Raw genomic sequence first — 17,478 nt, 5'->3', positions numbered from 1 at the left:
CCTGCAACTTAAGGCTGTTTCCTCTCTTATCGCTTGTTATGAGGGAGAAGAGTCCCACACTCATCTGGCTCCAACCTCCTTTCAGGGAGCTGTAAAAAGCAATGAGGTCTCCCCTCAGCCTTCTCTTCTCCAGACTAAACACCCCCAGTTCCCTCAGCTGTTCCTCACCAGCCCTGTTCTCCAAACCCTTCACCAGCTTGGTTGCCCTTCTCTGGACCTGCTCTAACACCTCAATGTCCTTCTCATAGTGAAAGGCCCAAAAGTGAACTCAGTACTCAAGGTGTGCCCTCACCAGTGCCCAGGACAAGGGCTGTGGCAGTTCTGTGTTGGGGGGAATTTCAGCCCACCACAAATGGACAATCACATCCCTAGTCCTGCTGGCCACACTATTCCTGATCTGAGCCAGGATGTTGTCAGCCCTCTTGGTCAACTGCCCTCTTGGCATACTCTGGCTGAGTACTAATGGGAGACATTCATTTCCCTGGGCCTGCTGGTCACACTGTTCCTGGTAGAGTTCAGGATGCAGGGCAGGTGGCTGCAGAGCTTTGTCTCTGTGCTAGCCAACCATGCTGAATTTAGGTTTTGCAGGAGTTGAAATCCACCTTTCTTCCTTCATAGTGGCACAAAATTTCTGCTACGAGCCTCTGTGCCACAAGAAAAGGTTGTGCTGAGAGGAGCAAGGAGCTCCTGTGTGGGCAGCATCCTGCTTTCTTTGCACCTAGGCTTGATCCATTGTCTGTAGAGGTGTCATCCCCCCTTCCAAACCCAAAAGCAGCCCCCTCCAATCTTCCTGGGTTGTGTCAGTGCTGCAGCACCCAGGGAAGGTGGTAGGTGCTGGGGTGGGTGGTGAGTTGGAGGGGTGCATTCCGAGCACAGTGCATGGTCACCAGCTGTTGTCTGGGAGGCTGTGGCTTTATGCAGAGCAGGGAGAAAAAAAAAGAAGAAGAAATTGATTTCTGGTTGAATTTCAAGTTAGGAGACCATTCCCTGCCAAGCTTCCCCCCCTCCCACTGCTTCAGCTGCACATTATTCTCTTTTTCTTTCCACTGGTCCTGTTCCGCTCCGCTCAACAGCTGCTGCATTTTAATCCCAGAAGCTGCAGTCGGCAGCAAGCAAAGTGATCTCCATATAACCTCTCTCTTACTCCTAAGTGTGCATTATGAAGCTTAACTGAAGGTAATAAAATGTTTTGCTTTCAACATGTGGTCCCTGTGGCCCAATGTTCCCGTCTTCAGGCACCGGCGTTACAGCAGGGCCAGGGATTGGAGTCATTCTGCTGCACCTCAGGAGCGTGGCTCTCAATGCTGGACGCAGCTGGCATCGACTCCCAGCAGTGTGTGTGGATACCCAGTGAGCAGAGGTGGAGAACATCAAGCAGAGCCCTTGCTGTGGCAGCCAGTTGCTGGTGGTGGTGGCAGCATCCCCAAGTAGAAGCAGCAGCCGTGGTTGCAGAGAACTCATGAATCAATTTGTTGCCCACAGGATGATCCCCCGGACACATTGGCTCTTTGATGGTGTGCCTTGATGGCCAAGGAAGATAGGATGACAGGGAATGGGTTGAAGCTTGAGAGAATATCAAGCAGAGCCCTTGCTGTGGTAGACAGTTGCTGGTGGTGGTGGCAGCATCCCCAAGTAGAAGCAGCAGCCGTGGTTGCAGGGAGCTCATGAATCAATTTGTCACCCAAGGGTGATCCCCCTGGACATGTTGGCTCTTTGCTGGTGTGCCTTGATGGCCAAGGAAGATAGGATGATAGGGAATGGGTTGAAGCTTGAGGAAGGGAAATTTGGACTGGATATTAGAAAGAAATTCTTTACAGTGAGGGTGGTGAGATTGTAGATGCTCCCTCCCTGGAGGTGTTCAAGGCCAGGTTGGGACAGGGCCTTCAGCAGCCTGGGCTAGTGGAAGGTGTCCCTGCCCATGGCAGGAGGGGTTGGAACTAAATGATCTTGAAGGTCCCTTCCACCCCAAACCATTCTATGATTCTATGAATCTATGAACTTGCCAAGGCCTTTAATGTCTTGCTTGGCTGTGTCCCAAAGGTGCAAGTTCACCTCTCCAGGAGACAGTCACCCAGTGCAACCTTGTGGCAATGGGGCAGCAGAAATAAATGGCATGCCTGCTACCCAGAGGTTTTTTTTCATCCCTTTTACAACTACTCAGCAGGTTCTTGGGATTTTACTTTGGGTTTTTCTTCCCTGCATACAAAATAAAGAAGGCCATGCTGGCTGCTTTTGTGCACGTAGCAAAGAGATGCTTCTCATCCACGTTTAAGGGATGATACAAAATGCAGGAATTTGTAGGGTCATGGAGCTGTTTTGATTGGAAGAGACCTCCAAGATCAAAATGCAGGCAGGGTCCTTTCCAACCCTCCTGTGGTTCTGTGAAACCTGCATTTGGAATTTCATTCTGGTTCCCACATCATCAATGACTTTTATTGACAGCATCTTTCCACATGTAAATAATTTAAAGGTTGTGGGATTTTAACTTCTCAACCCCAAAAGCATGAATTCCAAAGCAGGGATCTCCAAGCATCTTTTCAGTGGCTTCCATCACTCCTGCAGCTGATATTTGCTGTGCAGGACGTGATTCCCAATACTTGCTGGTGTTTTGTTTCAAAGCAGCGTTTCCCAGGCAGACACTGGGAGGAACTCCCCAGAATGGGAGCAGTAGGTTTCTGAGTTGCTTTTCTGGTTGTTGTTTTTTTTTTTCACACCACCACCTCTTCCTGGAGAATGCCATTTTGTAAGGAAGCTTCTCCAGCAGCACAGCCAGGGCTACAAAAGATGGATGATTATTTCTTCCCGGAATGGCTCTTCCGCTGCAGGATCTGTTTTCTGTTCTGATGATTAGCATAGAATTAAAGATGCCCCCACTCCTTCATTTCCCATTATGCCTCTGAGCAAGCTGGGAATGCCTTTTGCTCAGCACAGGCTGGCTCTGGGAGCCACTTCATTCACCCCCACAAAAATCAGCATTTAGCAGTGGCCCACAGATGATCTGCAGGCTTTGACATCGTGCAAGCCTCTGCCTCCGAGAGTGAAAATGTTGCTTCTAATAAACTTTCAAATCAGTTTGTTTCCAGAGCCTGGAAAAGTTGCCAAGAATAATTAGCTGGAAATCTAGCACACTGGCTGAAGCAGGAATGGACAGACACCTTTAAAATCCAGAGCTCGGGTTGAATGTGAGGTCATGGGCTAGCGTGCAGCCTTTTCTCCCAGGAAACAGGATCCCAGCATGGTGGGGGTTGGAAGGGGACTCTGGAGATCATCCAGTCCAACCCCTCTGCTAAAGCAGGGAGGTCCAGAGCAGGTTGCCCAGGATCACAATGGCCAGGTGGGTTTGGAGAAGGAGACTTCACAACCTCTCTGGGCAGCCTGCTCCAGGGCTCCAGCACCCTCACAGCAAAGAAGTTTCTCCTCATGTTTAGATGGAACCTTGTCCTGTAACTGGGCACCACTGACAGGAGTCTGGCCCCATCCTCTTGTCCCCCACCCTTCAGCTCATGCTGAGCAGTGATCAGATCCCCTCTCAGGCGGCTCTTTGATGGGCTCAACAGCCCCAGAGCTCTCAGGCCTTATTCCTCAGAGATGAGGAGACCCTTCAGCATCTTCATAGCCTCTGCTCAACTCTCTCCACTAGTTTCTTGTCTGTCTTGAACTGGGGAGCCCTGCATAGACCCAGTACTCCAGCTGTGGCCTCACTAGGGCAAAGCAGTGGGACCTGTTTAGTCCAGGTCTTTGTGGCAGTAGTGGAAATAAGTGACCTGTGTTTGTAACTTATTTGATACCCTGGGGCATTGGTGTTACCTGCTTCTGAAAACCATCTCCCTAATGCTTGCTCTCTGGTTAGGAAAGTGTGTGCCTGAAGCACCCCCACCTGCCAGCTTCACCAAGCCAATAATTCAGTTTCAAAAAGAGCTTTCTCCATAAACCAGATTTGCACCCAGCTCAGACCCAGCAGATATTGCCTTGGACAGTGCTTGGGAGAGGCAAGAGTGATGCATGCAGGGCCACTTCTGCTCCTTGGTGACCTTTTTTGGGGGGTGTCTGCTAAAATGTAGGGAGAATTGAAGGTCCAATTTTCCCTCTTTCATTTGCCACTCTCACTCTGGGAGAAAACACTCTGCTTTCTCAAGTGCTGAACTCCTGTGGTGAGGGAACCCAAGGGCAGTGCTGGAGCATGTCCCAGCTTGCAAGGAGCCACTTCCAGCCCAGGGTGAGCACTGGGACCAGTGCAGACCTTAGTGGGGAGATTTCCTGCACTCTTGTTTCCAGCCAGTGGAGTTGTTGCTTTTCCAGCATGAGTGTAAAGGGAGAGTTGAGTCTGCAGCTCAATGTGAGGAAACACTGAGCTGCAAACATTGGAGGTGTTGGGTAGAAGATTGGGCTTGATGATCGTAGAGGTCTTTTCCAACCTTCATGATTCTATGAACAAAAAAGCTGCAGTCAGCAGCTGGAATAGGCAGTGGGGCAGTCACAGATTCACAGATTGCATCAGGTTGGAAGGGACACTCAAAGGCCATCCTGTGCAACCCCCCTGCAGTCAGCAGGGACCCCTCCTACTACATCAGGCTGCTCAGGGCCATGTCAAGTCTGACCTTGAATGTCTCCAGCAACAGGGCCTCAACCACATCCCTGGGCAACCTGTTCCAGTATTTCCCCACCTTCATTGTGGAGAACTTCCTCCTGGTGTCCAACCTAAATCTCCCCTGCTCCAGTTTCAAACCACTTCATTTCATCTTATCACCACAGGCCCTTCCAAACAGTTCCCAGCTTTCCTGTAGGCCCCTTCAGATACTGAGAGCATCTTCAGTCAGTGAGAAGCATGTGCTTGAAAAGAGAAGGGAAGTGTCTGATGGCCATTGGAAGGAATCCTCCTTTTCCAGTCTTTCTGGGACCACACTGCACTACACCCACTACACATGCTTAATCCCAAGTCCTTCTCCAGAGCGTTTTCCTTCATGAAAAGCTGAAGAGGGGACGTCAGGAACGTTCAGTGTTACTTCATTGTCTTGGTCTTGCATTGATTGTCCTTTGACTGGTAGGGTGGTAAAGAGAAAAAAGAAAAATAACCAAAAAAGGCAAAAAAAAAAAAAAAAGGCAAAAAAATAGAAGAAGAAGAAAAAAATAGAAGAAGAAGAAGAAAAAAAAAATAGAAGAAAAATAGAAGAAGAAAAAATAGAAGAAAAAATAGAAGAAAAAATTGAAGAAGAAAAAATTGAAGAAGAAAAAATAAAAGAAGAAAAAATAGAAGAAAAAATTGAAGAAGAAAAAATATAAGAAGAAAAAATAGAAGAAAAAATAGAAGAAGAAAAAATAGAAGAAAAATAGAAGAAAAAATCGAAGAAAAAATAGAAGAAAAAATAGAAGAAGAAGGAAAAATAGAAGAAGAAAACAGAAGAAGAAAAAAGAAGAAGATAAAAAAAAGAAGATGAAAAAAGGAGCAAAAAACAAAGAAGCATAGTCAGAAAGCTAAGAAAACAAAAGCAAACCACAACTAAGTAGGTAAATAGGCTAAGTGTAAGATAATGTGTAACAGGAGGCAGTCTGCTGCACGACTCCTCCCTCAAGTGCATGATAAGCAGTGGTGAAGCTTGCTGCAGACACTGGGGCAGGCTTTCCAGGGTTGCTTTTGCTAGTTGAGTATCATAGTTGCAAAGACTCGTAAGTGTTGCTGAAAGACTTGGTTCGGGGGATGGTTTTTTTTCGGTTTGGGTTGGGTTTTTTTTTGGGGGGGGTTGTTTTGGTTTGGTCGGGGTTTGGTTGTTGGGTTGGTTCTTTTTGTTTGTTTGTTTGTTTGTTTGGTAAGCTGTGACCACTTGCTTTCAGAGTGGGTTTTGTAGTGATGGAGTTGGTGGAGCTGTTCTTTATTGTGACCTAAAAGGTGTCAAGTCGTTTGCTGGTGTGTGTTCACGAGCTGAGCCGTAGCATTATGCATCTCTCTGCAATGGTGTGGTCTGAAGCACTTTTCCTTTTGGTGTGTGTGGCATGTGCAGTTGCAGTGCTGTCTTGGTTTTCATTTCACCCCCCACCCCAGCTATCCCCTCCTACCCCCTTCCCCACCTCCCAGTGTTCTGCCCATGAACCAAACCGAAACTAGCACTTTAAGTACTAGTAGTCACTTTGCTTCTGACTATATTGAGCACTGCACTTTTGTAAGTACTATTTTAGCACTGAGTTTGGAACTCTTTTCTTTTCCCCAGTCTAGTTAGCCCCTTAGGCACGGTGTGAATTACTTAGGGGCCATCAGAAGATCATTTTGAGGTGTGTGTGACTGCTGTCTGGTGCCTGACTTTCATTACCTAGCCCTTAGCAATCTTAAAAGTTAGGGAACTGAACCCATCCAAGCTCACTTTACACAACAAACATCTGAAATCACACCCATCCTGGCAGGTGTGGTTGTTGTAAACTCTGAGGTCATCTGGAGACCCACAGATGTGGTTGTAACTTTGAGGTCATCTGGAGACCTGCAGACATGGTTGTTGTAAATTCTGAGGTCTTCTGGAGACTCTAAGATGTGGTTATTAACTTTGAGGTAATCTGGAGACCCTCAGACGTGGCCATTGTAAACTCTGAAGTCATCTGGAGGGCCCCAGATGTGGTTGGTGTAAACTTTGAGGTCACCTGGAGACCTGCAGTTGTAATTGTACTCTTTGAGGTCAGTTGGAGAGCCCCAGATGTGGTTGGTGTAAACTTTGAGGTCACCTGGAGACCCGAGCACATGGCTTTTAGAGACACCAAAGATACAAAAGAAGTGTCACAAGGGATTGGGCTGGTGCAAGATCATCTGATTTAACTTGGAGTTGAGTGGACCACAGGATGCAAAGCAGACTTGGAGTGAGTGCTCTTGGATTTGGTCCAGGCCCCCCAGTCTGCCTTAGCAGGGTGAGTCCCTGGGAAGTTAAAACCAGTTTGAGCTGCTGGTATCAATAAAGGCTGCGCTCAAGCCGTTGCAATAAAAGCCATCACTGTGCCTGTACTCAAAGTGCTGTGGAGATTGATTGTGGCTTAAACTACAAAAGGTGTTTTTAAGTAAAAAGGACTGGGAGCTGATTTAGAAGATGGAGCATAATCACCCTGGGCTTTGCTGCTGAATATGAAAAGGGGAGTTAGGAGCTGATCAGGTCTTGTGTTAGGAGGCAATTCACATGCACGTCACTGCTCTTGTTCAATTCCTGTGGTAGTTCAGTGCAGATGGTCGGGGACCAGAGCTCCCTTGCCAGCAAGAAATCAGTAGGGTAGAGTGTTGCAGTAAACACAGTCATAAATCTCCAGGATTTGAAATGAGATGGTGATCCCTGGGATGCAGAATAATCTGGATGCTGATGTCCCAAACCATCCTCTCCCAACCAGCTGAGGGGGTTTTGCTTCTTTCCAAGCCCTTGTGGGTTTTCCATAGCAGCAAATCATGGTGGCCATGAAAGAGCTGCGTCTCCTTCACTCTGGGGTGCCCACGCTTGGGTCTCCTGCTCATCCTCATTGATGAGCTGATAGTCAATCCAAGTCTTTTTCTGGCAATGCTCTGTGATGAAGGTTTCTCCCCAGTGATACTTGAAGGATAAACCCCACTGTGACAGCATGATCAGTTTGAGTGGAGAGAAACAAATTAGATCTTCTCCTTCACAGCTAGCAAGCAGCCACGGTGGAAACAAACCTTCAGCAGCAGCAATAACAACATCAGAGTGTATTGGCTTTGCTTGCTGCAGCAGGTGAAGTAGCTTTGCTGTCCATGTCCACTTTTGGTGGCTCTGGTTTTTGCCTGAGTTCAGTTCAAGCTTCCTTCTTCAGTAGACTTTCATGGGTTTGGGTAGCCAGTGGGAACTGAAAGCGGTTAGAAAACACAAACCTTGAGCAGCCCCATGTGTTATGCTCCTAGATTCCCTATGGTTGGGTTTAAAAGCGGAAATGTAAATAGAATCCAGGTTTTTATTCTGATTCCCCCCCCCTTTTCTTTCCTTTCTTCCCCCAGCAAAATTAACCCTTCAAATCTAGCTTTAAAGAAATAAGACCTGGCAATGTTGCTGCTATATCTGAGCTCATCCCCTTGCCCCCAAATGATAGAGACCAAGGGGACAAACAACCTCTCCAGAAAGCTCCTCAGTGGCTCAGAGCCTACATCCCTGCTCGCTGTCACGAGGACATAGGCAAACCCTTTGGAAAATCCACCCCCTGCAGCAAGCTCTCCTTGAGCCCTTGGAGATGAAGCTAGAGAGAAAAGGGGACATGGAACAGGTCTCTTTTTTTTCTTCTAGTTATTCCCCTTCCCCCCCCCCAGGTGTAGTTTTCTGCCCCTTGGAGTTGGCATCTCATCCTTCAGGAAGGTAACAGTAAGCTTTTTCTCCTGCCTGGCACACATGAGGCCTGAATGCAAAGCCTGGCACAGCACTTCTCCCTTTGGAAGGAGACCTTCCAGGTGGTAAAAAACCCAAAAGCTGCTGTAGGGATTTTGAGTTGTTTGGGTTCCAAGATAGCTCCTGGGAAGCATGTTGGTAATGGCACACAGGCCATGTTTGACTGAGCTTTTTGTCTTGAGCTTTTTTCTTTTGCTCCATGGGAGACCTTTTTTTCCCCCATTTGCTCTTGATAGTTTTGAGTGTGTTTTCCTTGAAAAGCCTTGGGTTTGTGTTTTGGTTTGGTTTGGTTTTTGTCCCATGCAAACACCCTTGAAATGAGTCAAGTTTATCAAAAGCAAGTTGTGCACTGCAGGAAGCAGTCTCCAAATGCACGCCCAGGCAGCTACCCCTGTGCTCCTGCATGGGTGTGCAAATCCATATTGATAGTATTTATAGACAGATGATTCCCCCCACCTCTCCCATTTTCTTACTCCCCCCAGTTCTTCCTTTTTCTTATTCCCCCAACTCTTCCTTTTTCTTCTTCTCCCCAACTTTTCCTTTTTCTTACCCCCCAACTCTTCCTTTTTCTTATCCCCCAACTCTCCCTGTTTCATATTCCCCCAACCCTTCCCTTTTCTTATTCCCCCAACCCTTCCTTTTTCTTATCCCCCCCAACTCTTCCTTTTTCTTATCCCCCAACTCTCCCTGTTTCATATTCCCCCAACCCTTCCTTTTTCATATTCCCCAACCCTTCCTTTTTCTTATTCTCCCCAACTCTTCCTTTTTCTTATCCCCCCCAACTCTTCCTTTTTCTTATCCCCCCCAACTCTTCCTTTTTCTTATCCCCCCCAACTCTTCCTTTTTCTTATTCCCCCAACCCTTCCTTTTTCTTATTCCCCCCCATCTCTTTCTTATTCCCCCTCAACTCTTCCTTCCCCCCCCCCCCACCCCCCTTTTTCTTTCTGGGTTGCTTTGGGTTTTTTTTTAGGTTCATTCCCTACACCCACCCCAAGATAATTAACCAAAAGGTGTTCTAAAGTCATGGCATGAAAACTCCTAAATGTAACTCTTGAGTACCTTGTGATGCTACTTAACAGGTTGGGTTCTGTTGGTTTGTTTGGGTTTGTTGTTGGTTGGTTGGTTGGTTTGGTTTGGGTTTTCATTTCTCCTGACAATTTTATGTGATGCTTCACATTTTTTCCTTAGGATGTTTTGTTTCATGTTAGCTCCTTGTTCTGGAGGATGTTGGTCCTACTGGCATTAAACTAATGGAAATAATGAAAAACAAAAAAACCCAAGAAAAAAACAACCCTGCATGTGTTACAAGTGTAGAAACGGTGAAGAATTAAGTGTGAACTTAACTGTATGATGCTGATTCTGTTTTGCAAACAAATCTGTTTCTTGCTGTTCAATAGTTGACATAATGGAAATGCCAATGTACTGTAATTTAGCACTTTTCCAGTGGACCCTGTTCTCACTACTCCCAAGGGAAGAAGTGGGTTTGGCTTTTTGGAGGCATCTGAACTCAACCTCTGAACCCTTTCTGTGTGTCTGGGCACCAGGATTGGCCAAGGGTAGACTCAGATTGGAGGTTTGCTCATCTGTTTGGCATGGGGCAGAGGGGTGGTGGCCAGGTTGGATGAGGCCTTGAGAAATTTGGTCGAGTGGGAGGTGTCCCTGCCTATGGCAGGGGACTTGGAGCGAGATGGTCTTTAAGGTCCCTCCCAGTCCAACCCATTTTGTAATTCTGGAATTCTATGATTCAGCAAATCAATGGTTCTACAATTTTATCATTCTATAATTCTCTGATTCTACAATTTGAGGAGTTTACAATTTGATGATTCTACAGTTTCATGACTCTGCAGTTCTAGGACTCTACAACTCCATGATTCTACAATTCTCTGATTCTACAGTTCTGTGATTCTACAGCTCTATGACTCTGCAATTTTATGATTCTCTGATTCTCCAATTCTCTGATTCTATAATTCTCTGATTCTCCAATTCTGTGGCTCTCCATTTCCCTGGCCAAACCAGGATAATTTGAGTAAAGACCTCACTGTGGGCACACGGACTGGTGGCATCTCAGTCCCCCCACAGCGCATCCCCCCCACGAGCCAGGCTGTCTGAGCTGGGGTGGGATGGAGGCACATCCAAAACAAAAAGAGAAAAAAAGCAGCCAAAGCCATCTGCAGGCCCTGAAATGAAAAGCCAGAAGGGTTCATGTACCAGCCACCTCCCTTCCACCCCAAAAACCTCCATTCCTAGTGTTAACAGGGTGCAAAGTGTTACTTGTCATGTACTGTACTGAAAGGGTTAATTGATCAGTGACTGTATTGTACTGTATGAAAACTCATGAATTGCCTTGTCTTGTTTCTAATGGACTGTACCATGTCCCCACCCCACCCCAGCCACCCCACACCACCACCCCCATCTCCAACCTATCCCCTAGGTTTTTTTTTTTCCAAAGGATGCATGTTATCAGTTAGGTCCCTCCCAAACTCTCTGGTGCTAACTCTTCCGTATCCGATGGTGCTTCTGCGGACGCTAACTGAGGACATGCCCATCCAGAGCTTGAAGTTCACCACCTCTTTCTTGTCTTCTTTGTATGAAGTCCACACACACACACACACACATTTGTGCTCATGAAAAAAAAGAAATGATAAACTTGAATTTGTTTCAAAGCCTCATTGACAATCTAATGTTTTCTATGTCTGCTTTTTCTTTGGGATGGCTTTTCTAGAAAGCAGCACGCCAGCACCTTCATGCCAGGAGGGGATCTTGTCTCATTCACGCCCTTGGGGGCTCCCCTGCCATCCAAGATGAGCTGCTCCCTCGCTGGCTTTTCAGGCCTGGCTGTGGGAGATTGCTCCGTGAGGAGCCAGTGAGGGTGAGGAGATGCAGGTGCCTTCAGAGATGGCTAAAAAGCAGCCAGCGTCCTCATCACCACCCCATCTGTAGGCAGGTGGGCACCAAGGCTGGCAGAGGAGGTGATCCTGCCCCTTGCTTTGCAAGGAGAATTGGCTTTTTATGAGGACATTGGAATAAGGAGACAGAAAATTGGAGTCAAGAGGATCCAGATCTCCCAAAGGCACCTCCATCTCCTCCCAGCATTGCTCATCTCCTCTGGCAGAGGAGCCACCTCCCGAGCCTGAGGTTTTGGAGGTGACACACAGCTCAGATGGCGTGAACAGACCCATCCCCTCCCTACCCCCATTCCCAGAGCGAGCTGCTTTTTGGACAAAATCAAATCTGACTATATTTTATATCAATCTGAAAACAGAAGTCTGAGATTTACCCCTGTTCTCAACCGACTTTGCATATTGTTGTTTGCCACGATATTTGTTCTGTCTTCAAATAAATTTGCTTACTTGTGTAGTCTTAACTGTCTGCTCTCCTCCTTACCCTTGGATCCTGCCTGCATGGCACTCCTCCTTTGGATGCTCCCCAGGAAGGTGAGAGGGGAATCTGTCTGCCCAGGAGAGGACAGCAGGGTGAGCATGAGCCAGCAATGTGCCCTCGTGGCCAAGAAGGCCAACGGCATCCTGGGCTGCATCAAGAAGAGTGTGGCCAGCAGATCAAGGGAGGTTCATCTACCCCTCTGCCCTGGAGAGGCCACATCTGGAGTCAGTGCTGGGCTCCCCAGTTCAGGAAGGACAGGGGCTTGGTGGAGAGGGGACAGCAAATGACTACAAAGATGCTGAGGGGACTGGGACAGCTCTGTGATGAGGAGAGACTGAGAGAATTGGGGCTTTATAGTCTGGAAAATAGCAGCCTGAGGGGGTATCTCATCAATGCTGATCAATACTTCAAGGGTGGGTGGCAGGAGGATAGGAGCAGGCTTTGTTCAGAGGTGCCCAGTGACAGGACAAGGGAATGGGCACAAACGTGACCCTAAGAGGTTCCATCCAAATATGAGGAGGAGCTGCTTTGATGTAAGGGTGCTGGAGCAGGCTGCTGAGAGAGGTGGTGGAGTCTCCATCTCTGGAGACATTCAAATCCCACCTGGCCGTGCTCCTGTGCAACCTCCTCTGGGTAATGCTGCCTAGGCAGGGGCTTTGGACTCGATGACCTCCAGAGGTCCCTTCCAACCCCTACCATTCTGAGAGTCTGCAGTTCTGTGCAATCATTGCAGCCAAGCCTCAGACTCTAGAAATGTTTCTCTCTTGGTAATCACTCATTCATCTCCCCGGGGCTTTTCAATATGACACCCCCTTTTTTTATTCCAACCCCCCTGCCCCCCAAGCCTTTCAGCAGCAGCCCCTTCTCCCCGGTAAGTGCACGGCAGAGGAACATCCACGCTTCAGCCTGGTTTCGTTTAGGAGATTAAATTGTTGCCAACGCCTTTCTGGGGTGTAAATCATTTCTGATGGCAGCGTTTTGCATTTGAGAAGGAAAGGATTTATGGCTCTGGAAAGCGACGAGGGGCTGAAAAGCTCGTTGTGAGCATCGGCATCCAGCGGCGGGCGGCTCGCTTCGCCCCAGCACATTGCATTAGCGAGGAGCTGGCATCAGTCACCGGAGACGTCGCGGCGGAAGGCAGTGCCCTCAGAAGGCTGCAAACCTGATTTGCACATGCGGTTTCCAGGGCCGTAATCAAATCAGCCAGCGGGTTCAATAAGAGGAATAAGCAAATATTCCACATCTGCCTGCCTTAGCAAACAGAACCTGTTGCAAGAGTCTCCAGGCTTGGCTTTTAGTTGTATTTTTTTTTTTTCTTTCTTGTTCTCTTTTTCTTTTTCTTTCCTTTTCTTTCTTTATCTTTTTCTTAATCTCTTTTCCTTTTCCTCTTTTTCTTTCTCTTTTTCTTGTTATTTTTCTTTTCTCTTTTCCTTTTGTCTTTTTCTTTCTCTTTTTATCTTTTTCTTTCCCTTTTTTTTCTTTTCATTTTCTAATTTTCCTTTTTCTTTCTCTTTTTCTTTTTTCCCTTTCCCTTTCCCTTTTCCTTCTCCCTTTTCCTTTCCCTTAACCTTTCCCTTTTCTTTCCCTTTCCCCCCTCTCCCTTTCCCTTTCCTTTTCACCCTTTCCCTTTCCCTTTCCCTTTCCCTTTCCTTTCCCTTTGCCCTTTCCCTCTCCCTCTCCCTCTCCCTCCCCCCCCTCCCTCTCCCTCTCCCTCTCCCTCTCCCTCTCCCTCTCCCTCTCCCTCTCCCTCTCCCTCTCCCTTTCCCTTTTCTCTTTCTTCTTTTTTCCTTTTTTCTTTTCCTTTTTCTTTTTCCCCTTCCTACAAAAGCTATTTTGGGGATTTGGATTGTTGCAGGCTGCTTCAGGAGCAGCAGGGGGGTTATGTTCCCTTAAAGATAAATCTGCACCTAAGAGGAATGTTTTGGGGGAGTCCATGTGAGGGCTTGGGCTGTCAGCCTTCCTTCCTATCACAAACAGATTCACAGATTACACTGGGTTGGAAGGGGACCCTCAAAGGTCATCTTGTCTGACCCACCTGCAGTCAGCAGGGACAGCTCCACTAGGTCAGGCTGCCCAGGGCCACCCTGAGTCTGATCTGGAATGTCTCCAGGGACAAGGCCTCAACCACATGCCTGGGCTGCCTGTCCCAGTATTTCCCCACCCTCATTGTGCAGAACTTCCTCCTGGTGTCCAACCTGAATCTGCCCTGCTCCAGTTTCAAACCATTGCTCCTCGTCCTATTGCTACAGCCCCCCGTGTGATGGCCACGGAGTCCATTTTCCATGCTTCATCCCCCTCTCAAGACACTGCCCCCCTTTTCTTTGCCTTTTTCCTCCCTTCTGACCTCCCTCCAGCATTTTCTCCCCAGTTTGTCAAGATTTGGCAGATGTTTCCTGCTGATTCTCACAGTACAAGCAATGCTGCTTATGGTGATGGAGGCCAGCACAGGAAGAAGGGAGCAGAGATGAATCCAGTGGGGAGAAAGCTGGGAACAAGGATCTTGATTTTGTGGAAGGTGCAGTCAGGTATGCCTTGCCTTCCATCCTCAGCAAAACCACAGTGTCTGCACCCCAAAACCCTCCTTTCCCATCTTCTAGCCTCCAGCTGGGGGGGTGGTGGGCTCTGCTTTGTCCCCATGTGCACTGAGCATCAGTGCATCACCCTAAATTATGCAGCTTTGCTTCCCCAGCTGATTTTTGGGTGGGTGCACCCTTCCTTGGGGCAATTTTGTTGGAGCTGCCTCTCCCACAGCCATGCCACTGCTCCCATGAAAGCACTGGGTGCTGTGGAAGAGTTGGGTGGGGTGACAGAGGGGTGCAAATTGTCCCAAGTGAGAAAAAAATCACATTCAAGTAGCTCCTTTTTCCTTCGTGGGTTTTATCCTCTCCCCCAGAGGACAGCTACTAGAAGCCACATGGTGACTGTAGTCCAAGGATGTGTCCAGGTTTGTGCACTCCCTAATTTATTGAATTTTTCACTGTTTGGATTAATTTCCCCCCCCTCTCCAAGCTGCAGGTGTAGTGTTAGGAATACACAGCTCCTTGGGAAGCAGTGGATAAGCCCCAGGCAATGCCTTCCAGGGTGGCAGTAAGTCATTATTTCTGGTTTGGGCTCCTGTCACACCCCCAAAAGCCCCAAGTTTCAGTGGGAAAAGCACAAAAGTAAGGAAACAAAGGTACTCAATGAGTGGTTTAATGTTACAGAGCCAGCACTTATTTATTTTCTCCTGGCCTTTTATGACCCTTTCCCCAGTGTTGCCTGTTCAGAAGGTTTTAGCACCAAAATGATTGGATTTTAGAGGAGGTGGTGGAAAACCTGCTCAAAAAGCACCAGGGGCTGTCACTTGAAGTTATCTCTGGGCCAGTGAGTCCAAAACAGCTTTACTCACTTCAGCCATCACAGCAAAGCCACATCCAGTGTGAGCTGTGCATCCTGACACCCATTTCTGAACCATATCCTCCCTCTCAGCTCACCCTGAGACCTTGCAAGTCGTGGCCAGCAGCGCATACAGCATGACCCAGGGGAGACCCTGCAGGTACCCTTCAAATTTCCAACACCCCCTTGGGTTTGGCACAGCAGAGGATGTGCTGCAGGGCACCCACAGCATGCCCAGGTGGGTTTCCTCTCCTCCAGGCTCACAGCCAACATCCAGAGCTTGGTGCAGGGTGGCAGGCTCCTGCCTTCATTAATTTTCTCTCAGCAAGGCTTTTCAGCTCTCCCTGCAAGGTAGGCTGCTCAGCATCCTTGCTTGCTGCCTGCTCAGCATCCTTGCTTGCTGCCTGCTCATCCAACAGCCTCTGGCCCTGCCAGGAAGGTGCTCAGCATCCCCCCTCACTCCCTGCCCATCCAGCAGCCTCTGACCCTGCCACTCTTTTGCAGGGAAATCCTCTCCTCTTCCCAAGAGCTCCTTCTTCCAACACCACAGTGGGTTCCTAGATTCATAGAATGGGTTGGGTTGTAAGGGACCTTCAAGATCATCCAATTCCAACCCCATTCCATGGGCAGGGACACCTCCTTCCAGACCAGGTTGCTCAAGGCCTCATCCAAGGTGGCTTTGAACACTTCTAGGCTTGGAGCCTCCACAGCTTCTCCAGGCAACCTGCTCTAGTGCCTCACCACCCTCATGGGGAAGAATTTCTTCCAATCCAATTGAGCTTCTCCCTGTTTCAAGCCATCAGCCCTCGTTCTGTCACTCCATACCTTTGTAAAAAGTTCCTCTCCAGCTCTTCTATAGCTCCCTTCAGGTACTGGAAGGCTGCTCTAAGGTCTCCCTGGAGCCTGAACAACCTCAACTCTCTCAGCCTGTCTCCATATCAGCTTCAGGAGCATAAGGGAGACCAACATTCACTTGTAAAACTCATCCTGCCTCCCACTAGCCCAGGTTGCTCAAATCCATTCAGGCATGAGGACTGCCCTGGGCAGGCTGTTTCAGGGCTTCACACATGCTTTGTGTTGGCCTCTCAGAGGCTGGACGTTGCACCTGCTTTCCATGATTTATCTCTGTTTATACCAGAAGATGTTTCAATCACTTTGGGTGGAACACAGCAACCATCTCCTGTCACCCAGCAGCAGCGAGACGCTGTGTCCCATAAATATGTGTGACCATAAATCCAAATGACAACAGAAGCAGCCTCCTGTGGGTATGCAGAGGCAAGGTCAGGGGCTCTCCGCTGCTTCTCTCCGGGCCAGTGTCTGCCAGGTGGCTCCAGCCTCCCCAGGAGTTAGTGCCCAACAACCCCCAAACCACGGGGACTGCCACAGGGAGCCAGGTCTGGTTTGGTGGCTTTTCTACACAGCCTTGGACAAAGCTGTGTTTTCAGGGAGTTGTGGAAGAACTGCACCACCATGGGTTTGAGCTCAATGGATGTAAGTTGAAATTTATATTTCAGTCTTACTGGGTGTCAGAAGGGCAGAATAGACTAGACTAGACTAGACTAGACTAGACTAGAATAGAATTAGAATTAACCAGGTTGGAAAAGACCTTTGAGATCATCAAGTCCAACTTATCACCCAACACCATCTGATCAACTAAACCATGGCACCAAATGCCCCATCCAGTCTCTTCCTAAACACCTCCAGGGATGGTGACTCCACCACCTCCCTGGGCAGCACATCCCAATGGCCAATCTCTCTTTCTGAACAACTTCTTCATAACATCCAGCCTAAACCTCTCCTGGCACAGCTTGAGTGGTGCCCAGTGACAGGACAAGAAGTAAAAGGGCACAAAGTTGAACATAAGAAGTTCCATCTAACCACAATGAGGATCATCTTTACTTTGATGGTGGTGGAGCACTGGACCAGCTTGCCCAGAGAGGTGGTGGAGTCTCTCTCCCTGGAGTCATTCCAACCCCATCTGAATGCCATCTGCTGAACCTGCTCTGGGCGACCCTTCTCTAGCAGGGAAGTTGGACTCAGTCACCACAGGTCCCTTCCAACCCTCAGCATTCTGTGCTTCTGTGAAATGTGATAATGGACATGCGTGCAGCAGAGCTGAATTACAGAACCACAGACTGGCGTGGGCTGGAAGGGACCTTTGAAGCTCATCGAGTCCAACGCCTGCAGTCAGCAGGGACATCTGCAACTCGAGCAGGTCGCTCACAGCCCCAAACAGGCTGCCTTGGAGCAGCGCCAGGCGGGGACGGGGCATCCCCCGCCCCTCCGGGCAGCCAGGGCGGCTCTCACCGACAGGGGGCGCGCCCGGGAGGCGCGTCCTGCGCATGCAGGCGGCCGGCCGGAAGTGCGCGCC

This window comes from Melanerpes formicivorus, unplaced genomic scaffold (genome assembly GCF_026170545.1).
Source record: "Melanerpes formicivorus ecotype bairdi unplaced genomic scaffold, bMelFor1.0.p_v2 SCAF_27, whole genome shotgun sequence".
NCBI classification, from domain to species: Eukaryota; Metazoa; Chordata; class Aves; order Piciformes; family Picidae; genus Melanerpes; species Melanerpes formicivorus.
The sequence above is the reverse complement of the archived record's forward strand: the minus strand, read 5'-3'. Positions refer to the sequence as shown.